The 12,464-nt window shown below is 43.0% G+C and overlaps 1 pseudogene; it reads left to right on the top strand.

Annotated features, from left to right (window-relative positions):
• The first annotated feature begins 8,347 nt into the window (after positions 1–8,347).
• LOC125350877 lies at positions 8,348–12,107 on the top strand (annotated as a pseudogene).
• Positions 12,108–12,464: the final 357 nt, after the last annotated feature.

Below are 12,464 nucleotides of genomic sequence, written 5' to 3'. Positions count from 1 at the left end.
GTCGTTTGGTGAATTAAGTCCATTAATGTTGAGAATTAGGATTGAGAGCTGATCATTTGTTCCTTTCATTATATCTATCTTGTTAAAAGCTTTGACTTCCCATTTCTTGATCTAATATTCTGGTTTTCTATTTAGGGTTCATTTCTCTGTTTGTATTGGGATCTTGGTTATTTTCCCTGTATATTATATCTTTGAGGATTTTCTGTAAAGCTGGTTTGGTGGAGATATATTGTTTCAGTTTTTCCTTAGTGTGGAACACTTTTATTTGACCTTCGGCTATGAATGAGAGTTTAGCTGGGTACATTATTCTTGGTTGGTAGTTATTTTTATTTAGGGTTTGGTATACCTCATTCCAGGCTCTTCTTGCTTTCATGGTCTCTGCTGAGAAGTCTGGGGTAATTTTGATTGCTTTCCTTTATATGTGATTGTTTTCTTCTCCCTAACAGCTTTAAGGATTCTTTCCTTGGACTCTATTGATCCTGTTTTGATCACAATGCTACAGTGGGATGTCCTATTCTGGTCTGGTTGGTTTGGGGATCTAAATGCTTCTTGTATCTGTATAGGCCTATCCTTCTGGATATTTGGGAAGTTCTCAGCTAATATTTTGTTAAATAGGTTGCCTATTCCATTAACTTCTTTCTCCAGGTTTTCCTCAACACCTATTACCCTTAAATTGGGCTTCCTGATTGTGTCTTAGAGCTCATGGAGTGATCTGTTTTGTCAATTGAATTGGGTTTGTATTGTTTTTTGATCTTTTGCCATAGATTCTAGGGAATCTTCAGCTGCTGAGATTCGATCCTCTGCTTCAGTTAGTCGGGACTGTAGGCTAGCTACTTGATTTCGAATCTCTTTTCCTTCTGACTGGACTTTCCTGATGATTTCTATGTCCTTGCTATAATTATCTTTTAGGTCCCGCATAAACTGCTTTATTTCATTAACTTCATTAATTTGTTTTTGAGTGCTGTCTCTCACATATTTTAGCTGGGTAACTATCTTTTCGTTTGACTCTTGAAGTTCATTTATCTTTCTATTTGTGGAGGCCATGAAATTCTCCATTAATTTTTGCTTTGCTTCCTCATGCTGTATAATAGTTGACTGAAGAGATTCAAACTTTTCATTTTTCATTTTCATCAGTAGACTTTGTAGATCATTTTGAGGGTTCTCTTCTATGTCTTTGATTGACTGCTCTGCTTCCTGCTTGTTTTGAGAAGGAGATGAGACTCCCTTCTGTGCCATCTTTCTTGTGTTTCTTCTACCCATTTGGATTGGGTATGCCAATCTACAAGCGCTTCTGAGCACCGTTTAAGACCCAAAGCAGACCTTACCAAGCACTGTTGTGTAAATCTTAGAAGTTCACAATTATATACAGATACCTTGTATACCTGTATATAAAATTATATTTGGTGTTCCTAAAGAATACAATTTTAATATAACAACCAATCCTGAGCCCTGTATTCAGTAGTTATGTATTTACTGTTACTACCCTATGAGCAATTTTTGTTCTTATATTAAGTTTTTTTTGGGCTGGCTGGCTTTGTCTTTGAACCCCTTTGATTCACTCTGATTGAGCAGGGATACCCTCTATCCAATAACCAGGGGTCAATGGAGTAATGAGGTCCTGGAAGTAAGTCAGGAGGGTAAGTTAGAAGTAATAAAGAGAATATAAAGTATATGGGGGGAGGGGGAGTAATGATTTGTTTTAGTTTCCTTGATGTGGAAATGTGGAGAAGAGTAGAATCAGTAGAAAGAACAAGGTTAGAATGATAGGCAATGGAGTGTTAGCAGAAAAGAGTTGAGGTGTTATTCATTGGAAAGTAAATTTTTAAAGAAAAAGAATGTGAAGAGAGAAATAAAGAAAAAAATACTGGAAGACAAATGCATGAAACAGAGAAAAGTTATTTTTAAAAAAGAAAAAAAACAGAAAAATGAACAACCCCCCCCCAAAAAAAAACTTGATAAAACAAACAGGTGAAAACGGAAAACAAAAAACCAATGACATTTCAGAAATGAAAAAAAATGCTTAAAAATTTTGAAAAGAAAATAAAAATGGAGTCTTCCTTGTTTGGGTGGGCTTTCTACAGTCTCTGGTTTCCTTATGATGGTCTGCAGTCTATTTTGCTTCTTGGAGGGGGTGGATCTGCTCTGATCCTCTTCCCGTTAGTGAAATCCTGGGGCTCTGTGGTTCACACACAGCTTGCAGGTAGGCCTTGGGCGTCCAATGTAGATGGGGATGTGAACAGTCTTGGGGACCGTGGCTCCTCCTGTCTGCTGTGGGGCCACTGCCTTTAATGCCTGTCTTTGAATAGGCTGTGGACTCAACTGGGGTGGAGGGGGTGCTTCTGGCCTGGTTTACTCCACTGAGAGACTCTTGCCTGGGGAGGTTCCTCCCTCCTGGGCAGGGTGGCCTCCTCGGTGGAGCTGGCTATGGAATTCAGCTCTGTTTCGGACTGGGAATTGGGCTTCCTCTGTGAAGGGACCATTTATCTGTCTTGGGAACTGTTTGTTCTCCTGTCTGGTTGTTCCGGTAGGTGCTTGCCACTTTTGGTTTTAATTTAGAAATTCTGGCGGGCGGAGCGGGGCACCTCTGGCTGAGTTTCACCTGAGTGTGTGAGCCACAGTCCAGGATGAGCCTCACGCCTGAGCAGGGGCGTTCTCCTAGGTGGAGCTGGCTCTCACTGATTGGTCCCTCTTGCCCTTTTCAAAGATGGCTCCTTTGTCCTCGCTTTCCTCAGGCCCGCTTTAGTTCCAGTCTGGTCTGACCCTATGCCAGTGTCAAAGATGGCACTTTGGTCTGGTGGTGGGGAAAGGGCTACCTTCAAGAAGCTGCTCTGTGGGTGAGAGTGAGAATGTCTTTCGTGGGGTACTCTCACTTTCTCTGCAATTTTGGCCCATTCGTGCTCAGCCTGTGATCCGCGTCTGTCTGCCACTGTCTGGAGGATTTCTCCCTGGTAACCGTTGTGTGCTTTAGGTGTGTGCAGTGTGCTGGTGCCAGCACTGGCATGGCGGTGGTAAGCTGCCTGGAGCTCAAATCTGTGTTTTCAGGCCAGCAAAGTTGATTTTTCCTTCCTGGCCAAAATACCTGTACTGTAACTTACTTAGGCTGTCTTTCTAGGAGTAAAAGTTTCTCTGGAGTGGGAAAACTGCGATGTTGGAGGGAGCTTAGCTAGGGCTCTGCTGCTTCTCCACCGTCTTCCCGGAGGTCCCCCTAACCTAACTTTTTATGTGAGGCCGAACACCTGGGATTAAGACATTCCATCAGCAAACCTGGAAAGAAATCCCCCAGGATTACAACGGACCTATATGCTTCAATCAGACTTATCCCAGAGGAAAGTGCTAAGTGCTTCTGTCAGCATGAGGAAAGTCTTCTGAATAATTATAACTTTGATGTGGATTTGATGGATAACATGTTAGCAGTTATCTGTGACATCTTGGGAGCCCATAGTGTCACTGTGGCACAGTTGCTGATTGTCACTACAGTCTGTTAGCACCAGCAGGAAGATTCATTGTGTTGTCACTGTGAACACTTCAGGTGTTTATAACAAGTTTATAAGGTATTCTGCTCACATGGACACATATGAATCATAAAAAGAGTGTTGAATGAGCGTAATGGTACCTCAGGCACTTAAAATATTTTATCAGACAGAAAGCAGAACATTTCTAATTCAAGCATTTTTGCTTTGAAGTATGTTGAGATATGGAAATTATAAAAGAAATATTTTAACTTGTTCCATATACAATGACCATCATCATTATTGACTCTAAATGACTTAATGTTGTTCCTTTTTTTTTCTTCAGAGAAATGTTTCTGTCTCATAGCATAACAGAGGACAGTTCTTATCTGAATACAACATAAGAAATAGAGCTTCCTTAGATCACACTAGTGTCTATGTCCCTATTAATACACAGATCAATGTTTACCTATCAATTCATTACTTCCTGATGATCTTTGCCTAAATGGATTTATAGGATTCTTTCTGAATATTAAAACTGAATCTCTCATAAAAGATGGAAAACAATTTTTGATGTCTGTAACAAAAACCTGAGAGAAACAGTTTAAAAGGAGGAAAGCAGGGTACTGGTGGCTCATGCCAGATATCCTAGTTACTCAACAAGTTGGGATAGAGGATTAAGGTTCAAAGCACACTTGAGAAGACAAATATAAAGGACCCTTCTTTCCAAATAATCAGCATTGTTAGTGGTGTGACTGATGTAGATAGAGGTCAGTAAAATAAAATGTTTTAAAAGCTCAATGGGAGCATAAAACCCAAGTTCAAGCCTCTGTATTTGCAAAATAAATAAATGAATTAGTTAATTAAAAGTAAAAGGAGGGAATATTTACAGAGTTCTTCTCATAGTTACGGAAGTTTCAGTCCATGATCAGCCAGCTCCATTATGTCTGTGCTGAAGTGAGGTAGATCATTATAAGGGGGAACATAAGTTGGAAAAAAAAAGTGCCCCTGTCCTCCACAGGAGGCAGGGAGGTGGCAGAGGAAGGGGGTCAGAACAGATCCTTCCTCACCAGACACACCTCCGGTGACCTGCTTTCTCTCAGAACATTCCCATCACTCCCACTAATGCCATCAAATTATGAATCCATAAATAGACTAAGCCATTGATTAGGCTAGAATACTCAGGTTCCAATCACTTCTTAAAAGCCATTAGCTGGTGATTGAGCTCTCTATATGTGAACATGAAATGTAGTGAAGAATGCTTATGCAGACCATAGCAGTGTATTAATAGTCTGATTCATCAGAGCATAAAAGAAATAATAATTTCTGTAAAAACTAGTTCTTCTTAGGTGACATATTTGATAACTTTGACATCCAACATAATTTCCATCATCAGATAGTAAATGATTTCTGGAAAATAAACAGTTTCCAAAACAAGCTGTTAAGTATTTTCTTACATTAATGGGTTGTCCTCAATTCTTCATCACTCTCTGGGTCCATAATCTTTGTCATATGATATGGTAAATCCTACCTTAAATTTACCATATAGTCAATATTTTGCAAGTAGAAATCCAATTTTATGTTGCTGTTTTACACCTTTGTGATTTCCATGATAAAAGCTATCTGGGCTCCCTAAGCCAGGAAAGAAGATGAAAGATAGGTGGAAAAAAGGGAATTACCCTCCAATTAATCCTCAGGGAAACTGATCCCAAGCCTTGCTGGCCTACACTGGGCAGTTAAAAGCAGCCTGGCTCAGATAAATTCCAGCTCCAGTACCCCTAGGGATACAATGGTGATTTCTGTTGAAAGGTAATGAATTTTGAACTCTCTCTTTTACTCTATTTTTTTACTTCTTATTCTTTAATAGTTTACTGGTTTGTCATACATTTATTGTGAAAATTGAGAGCAAGACCTTGTAACATGTAAAACCTCTTCTGGAGTCAAAAAGAGTACCAAAATCACTGTCCTAATTGCTACCATTATTTCCAAACACAGAGGAGAGATTACTTCTCTTTGGAGACAAGACTAGAGGAAGACACACAACATTTGTTGGGTTTGCTGAGGAAAAACTTGAATCTCCACCTCTTCTGAAATAGTTTCCAAAGTGTGGACATTCTGGAAATGGTTGGTATTTGGAGAATAGTTTCGAAAATGCCCCGGTTTCGGTAATCTGAACCTCCTATTGTCCAACACAACATCTTAACTCTCACATAACAAGATTTTGAAATAATTGGGCAGCTACCATTCTTTCAACTTCTTAAATGACACATTCCATTTTGTTTGGTTTAATGCTTAGTTAGATCAGAGACAAAGAATTTAAGATGAATTAATGGTGACTTTGAATTCAGACCATTATAAATCTTCAATCCAAATATTAAATAATTTCACTTATACTAATGCTCCAGTAAATGAAAATAAAACAAGAACTAAGACAATACATTTTTATAACACATTTTTAAGATGCATAAAGCATTTTCTAACTAAAGTATTCTCTTATGATTTAATTAAAATTTGAGTCTTAACCTGAGATTAGCTTTGAGAATGAACTCAGGTTTCTTACTAATAGTGCAGAAGCTAATAGTGCAGAAGCTCTGCAGTTTGATGAAATCCCATTTGTCCAACCTTTCTTTGATATGTTGTGTTTCTGGGGCAAGGAGCCCAAGTGTTTCTCCTATTCCTTCTTGTAGTGTTTTCAGGGTATTTATTACTTCAAGGTCTTTGATCCATTTGAAATTGATTTTGGTGTAGGATGATATGTAAGGATCTAGTTTCAGTTTGTTACAGATGTTGAACCAGTTTTGCCAGCACTATTTGTTGAAGAGGCTTTCTTCCACCCAATTTTTTTCAGCTCCTTTATCAAAGATTAAGTAGCCATAGTCCTGGGGGATCAGTTTTGGATCTTCAGTTCTGTTCCATTGATCCTCAGGCCTGTTCTTGTGTAATACCAAGCTGTTTTTATTACTATAGTTTTGTAATACAGCTTGAAGTTCAGTATTGAAATTCTTCCAGCACTGTCTCCTTAGGAGACTCTTGTCTACTTAGGATTGTTTTTACTATTTGGGGTCTTTCATTGTTCCATATGAATTTCTGTATTATTTCCTCTCATTAAAGAATGGGGTTGGGATATTGGTGGGTATTGCATTGAATTTGTAGATAACCTTTGGCAATATTGCCATTTTCACAATATCAACCCTCCTAATCCAGGAGCATGTAAGGTTTTTCCATTTCCTTAATTGTGCCTTATTTTCCTTTTTCGGGTGTTAGTTTGCAAGAGATGTAGAAAGCCCACAGATTGGGAGAGGATCTTAACTTCCATACAATGGACAAAGGCCTCATATCTAAAATATATATAGAACTCAAAAAATTAAATTCCCAAAACAAATCCTCAAAGAACCAATGGCCGCCTCAACAAGTGAGCTAATGACCTATAAAGAGACTTCTCTGAAGAGGATTTGAGAATGGCCAAGAGACATATGAAAAAGTGCTCTACATCACTGGTCATAAAAAAAAATGCAAATGAAAACATCACTGAGATTCCACCTCACTCCAGTAAGAATGTCCATTACCAGGAAAACTAATAATAACAAATGCTGGAGGGGAGGTGGCCAAAAGGGAACCCTACTACATTGTCGGTGGGAATGTAAACTTGTTCAGCCACTCTGGAAAGCTGTGTGAAGGTTCCTCAGAAGGCTAAACATAGAGTTCCCCAACAATTCAGCAGCCCGACTTTTGGGCATCTACCCAAAAGATTACAAACAAGACTACACCAAGGCCACCAGCACAACTATGTTCATTGCAGCACAATTTGTCATTGCTAAAGTATGGAACCAACCCAGATGCCCCTCATTAGATGAGTGGATCACAAAAATGTGGTACATATACACAATGGAATTCTATGCCTCTATCAGAAAGAATGACATTGGCCCATACGGAAGGAAATGGAAGTGTAAATGTAAAATAAAATTTAATAAAGCTTGTAATATATAGTTGTTATAGTTGCAGTTGCCTCACACAAACCTCTGTCGCAACAAGTCCCCACCAACAGATGTACCCATAACAACCTTCTTGAAGAAAAAAAAAAAACACCAGATATTTCCTTGTTCCTTTTTCCCCTTGTCCCCCAGGTAACCTCTGCCTTCTGCTTCTGTATAAAACCTTGCCTAAAATGAGGCTCGGGGCTCTCAGTTCCTGCGAGTTCTGTGAGCCCCAGCATGCTGGTCCTCCAATAAACCCTTTGCTTTTGCATGAGAACGTCTCTTGGTGGTCTCCATCCCGCGGGCACGAGTCGTTCGGTCCTTACATTTGGAGGTTCCACCGAGATCTGCCCAGCAGTTTGAGGCTCTCCAACAGACCCCTCTGGGTAAGTGAAGGAGCCTTCTGTCTTCGAGCCGGCTCTGTCTGTGTGTGTGTTCATAATCCTTGTCTTGGAGTTTGTCATATGTAATCTTATGTTAATGTTAGTCCTTATCCTGGAGTGTGCCAGGCTAGAAACTCCTTCAGCTTTACTTTCACTTCGTTTAAAATGACTGCCAAGTGGGGTGCGTGAGGACCCCGCGGGCCGCGACTGACAGACGTGTCCGGGGTCGCAAGTCACAACCCTGGGGGACGCCTCAGTGGTGAGTCAGGAAGGCGAAAGCCTTCCTTCAGGGAATGATTTCTTTTTGAGAGATGGCAGAATAGATTCCTCGCCTCGTCTGACAACCTCGTGTGATTTTTCATATGACTCTGAAACCGAGACTTTGTTGCCGGCTCGTCGGGATCCTGTTTCTAACCTTACTCTTTCACTCCCCTACAGGCTTCCTCGAGATTGAGTCACGCGGACTATACTGTTAACTCTTTTGCTAGTTGTTGTTTGTCTGATCTTTTATTTCTTTGTAACTGAGAAAAAAGGGGTGATTATGGGTCAGCAGGTTTCCACCCCTTTAAGTCTAACCCTGAAGCACTGGTCAGAAGTAAGGGCCCGCTCTTCTAACCTTTCGCTTACAGTGGAAAAAAAAAAAATGGCAGACTTTATGTACATCTGAGTGGCCAACCTTCGGAGCTGGATGGCCTCCGGAGGCCATCTTTCATCCTTAGGTAATCATGGCTGTTCGAGGAGCAGTCTTCCAGCCCAACCCCCATGGCCATCCTGACCAGGAGGCTTACATCCTGACTTGAGAGGATTTGTGTAAAAATCCACCCCTGTGGGTGAAACCTTTCCTTCCCCCAACGAGTGTATATCCGCACTGGTTACTAAAGCCTCTTCTCCGCCTTCTCCCTCCCCAATTTTACCTGAGTCCCAGGATACTTCTAGAATCACCTCCACCCTACCCCAACCCTCTGTATCCCCCTTTGCCAGCCCAACCAGCGGCTGCTGTCGCTGTCCCCACTGGACAGGAGTCTGGTCCAGCCCTTGGAACCCGGCGCCGGGGGCGCAAGAAGAAGCCTCGAGACCCCAACCTGATACCACTGTTGCCCTGCCCTTGCGCCCCTATGGGCCACCGATAGATGATGAAGAAGGCAGGCAGATCCAACCCCTCCAGTATTGGCCATTCTCCACTTCAGATATCTTTAACTGGAAAAATAACAATCCACCTTTCTCTGATGACCCCACTAGGCTTACAGGATTGTTGGAGACCCTAATGTTTACACACCAACCTACTTGGCACGACTGCCAGCAATTGTTAGCAGCCCTATTCACTTTTGAGGAAAGAGAAAGAATCCTCCTGGAAGCTCGGAAAAATGTTCGGGGGGATGATGGACAGATAACCCAACTACCTAATGTTATTGACAATGTCTTTCCTCTAGATCGACCAAACTGGGATCCAAACACAGCTCAAGGTAGGGAGCATCTTCTTGCCTATCGCCGGACTCTAATGGCGGGTCTCCGGGCGGCTGCGCTGCGCCCTACCAATTTGGCTAAAGTAAGAGAGGTGATTCAGGGGCCGGCTAAATCGCCCTCCATGTTCCTCGAACGAATTCTGGAAGCGTTTACACCTTTTGGCCCTGAGGGAGAAGAGCAGAGGGCGTCAGTAGTCATGACCTTTATTGGACAGTCTGCCCCTGATATTAAGCAAAAGTTACAGCGCTTAGAAAATCTACAAGAACTTACATTAAGGGACATAGTCAGAGAGGCTGACAAGGTATTTTATAAGAGAAAAACTGAGAAAGAAAGGGAGCAAAGAAAGGAAAGAGAGAGAGAGGAAAAGGAAAAGGCGAGATAGGTCACTGATCAAAACTCTGGCTATGATGGTGAAACCAGAAACCCAGCAGCAAGGAAGTGCTCAGAGGAGTTTTAAACCACGCCGCCGGTTCCCCTTAAAACCTGATCAGTGTGCTTATTGCAAGGAGACCGGACATTGGGCAAGGGACTGTCCTTAAAAAACCCGCCTCCCAAGACCCCCCGGAGGCAGACACTTCTGGCCCTGGAAGAGGATTAGTGAAGACGGGGCTCGGACCCCCTCCCCGAGCTCAGGGTAACTTTTGATGTGGAGGGGACTCTTGTCGAATTTAAAATAGATACAGGAGCAGCTTGTTCAGCTCTCAAGAACCCATTAGGCCCTCTGTCCACCAAGCGTTCTTTAGTCCAGGGGGCAAATGGGAGCAAATTTAGACCCTGGACTACCTCCCGGACTGTAAACTTGGGAAATGGAACAGTTCAACACTCCTTTTTGGTTATCCCGGAGTGCCCAGCCCCCTTATTGGGGAGAGATTTGTTAACGAAATTAGGAGCTCAGATCACCTTTGATCCTGAAGGGCCGAGGGTTGAGTTTCAGAACTCTAAAGTAAGCCCCTCCACATTGGTTATTCTGACTCTTACCTTAGAGGATGAGCACCAGATCTATGCTGAGGATTCTGAGTCTAAGAAAATTGCCCCCAAGTGGCTTCAACAGTATCCTAAATCCTGGGCAGAAACTGCAGGACTTGGACTAGCTAAATTTCAGCTGCCAGTTGTGGTAGAGCTAAAAGCCTCTGCCACCCCAATACGGGTCAAACAGTACCATCCTGGGCTATACATTGAAGAAGGGCAAACGGTACTTGACAGAAGCACGGAAGCGGACAGTGGTTCAGATTCCCCCACCTCGCACTCGACCCCCTCCTCAAGGAAAGTGCTGCTTTCCAGTGGGGACCTGACCACCAATGAGCTTTCGATGACATCAAGCGGTCCTTGCTCTCTGCACCAGCGTTAGCGCTCCCAGATGTTAGCAAACCTTTCACTCTGTTCATTGAAGAAAAAGGGGGGATTGCTAATGAAGTGCTAACTCAAACCCTAGGCCCCTGGAAGAGGCCAGTGGCCTACTTTTCAAATACACTTGACAGTGTTGCACAAGGGTGGCCTCGATGTTTAAAGGCTATTGCTGCTGCAGCCCTTCTAGTCAAAGATGCAGACAAATTGATGTTGGGACAAAGACTTACTGTAATTGCACCCCATGCCCTGGAAAGTGTGATTCGTCAGCCTCCTGATCGGTGGCTAACAAATGCCTGGATCACCCACTATCAAAGCTTACTCCTCAATAAAGAAAGGATAACCTTCGGTGCACCGACCACCTTGAACCCTGCCATTCTACTGCCGGATGAAGCGGCCGGACCAGTACTGCACACCTGTCATGACATCCTGCCGAAGAAACTGGGGTGAGACACGACTTAAAGGACCAGCCCTTACCTCAAGTAGATGTTGTTTGGTTCACTGATGGAAGCAGCTTCGTACAAGAAGGTAAGAGGCAGGCCGGAGCGGCAGTAGTCAGCAAAAATAGACTTGTTTGGTCAACTCAGTTGCCTGAAAGTACCTCTGCCCAAAAAGCTGAGCTGATAGCCCTTACACAGGCCCTAAAACTGACAGCGGGTAAGAGAGCTACCATTTACACTGATAGTCGTTATGCCTTTGCCACTGCGCATATTCATGGGGCCATCTATCGGCAGCGAGGACTACTAACCTCCACAGGGAAGGAAATTAAAAATAAACAGGAAATTCTTGACTTATTGTCAGCCGTACACCTTCCTAAAGAGTTGGCTATTGTACACTGCCCAGGGCACCAAAGAGGCACAGACCCGGTGGCACTTGGAAACCAGAAGGCAGACAGGGAGGCAAGGGCAGCTGCAGAAGCAGAGATAAAAATAGGGGCAACCAGAACCATAGCCCCTAAAGAAAACTGTGATGCGGATCAGCGTAAAGACTTGCCTCCATATTCAGTAATCGATCATGCTTTGAGCTTTCTCCAACCAGTTCATCAGTTCACCCACCTAGGTTCCAAGAAGCTCCAGCAAATACTCCAGATGCAACAAGATCGGTACCCACTGACGCCTGGACAGCGGAAAAAGCTGGCTGACAGGGTAGCAATGAACTGTAAGGCCTGCCAACTGGTAAATGCATACCCGGCAAAGATACCGGAGGGAAAAAGGCTCAAGGGCACCAGACCAGGACAGCATTGGGAAGTGGATTTTACAGAAATAAAACCTGCCAGATATGGACTCAAATACCTTTTAGTTTTTATAGATACTTTTTCAGGTTGGGTAGAAGCCTTCCCCACTAAATGTGAGACAGCACAGGTAGTATGTAAAAAGTTAATGGAAGAGATTATCCCCCGTTTTGGACTCCCTGAGGTGATAGGATCAGACAATGGCCCAGCATTTGTGGCCCAGGTGAGTCAGGGGTTAGCCCAAATACTGGGGATTGATTGAAAGTTACATTGTGCATACAGACCCCAGAGTTCAGGTCAGGTAAAAAGAATGAACGGACAATTAAGGAGACCTTAACTAAATTAGCAATAGAGATCGGCGCTAAGGATTGGTTGATGCTCCTACCCTATGCTTTGTTTCGCGCGCAACATTCCCTCTGCTTCCATGTGTAACCTCACTCCCTTCGAGAGCTCCCCCACCTGTTAGTGATTTATCTCCTGTTTTACAAATAGATAAAACCTCTCATACCCTGCTGTTGGATAGATTGAGAGCACTTGAACGGGCACAGCGGTACCTGTGGAAGCAATTACCGGGGCTACCATACAGGCCGGAGTTGGAAAACGTCCCTCATGGGTATTC

This window comes from Perognathus longimembris, chromosome 4, assembly GCF_023159225.1.
Source record: "Perognathus longimembris pacificus isolate PPM17 chromosome 4, ASM2315922v1, whole genome shotgun sequence".
NCBI classification, from domain to species: domain Eukaryota; kingdom Metazoa; phylum Chordata; class Mammalia; order Rodentia; family Heteromyidae; genus Perognathus; species Perognathus longimembris.
The sequence above is the reverse complement of the archived record's forward strand: the minus strand, read 5'-3'. Positions and strand labels throughout refer to the sequence as shown.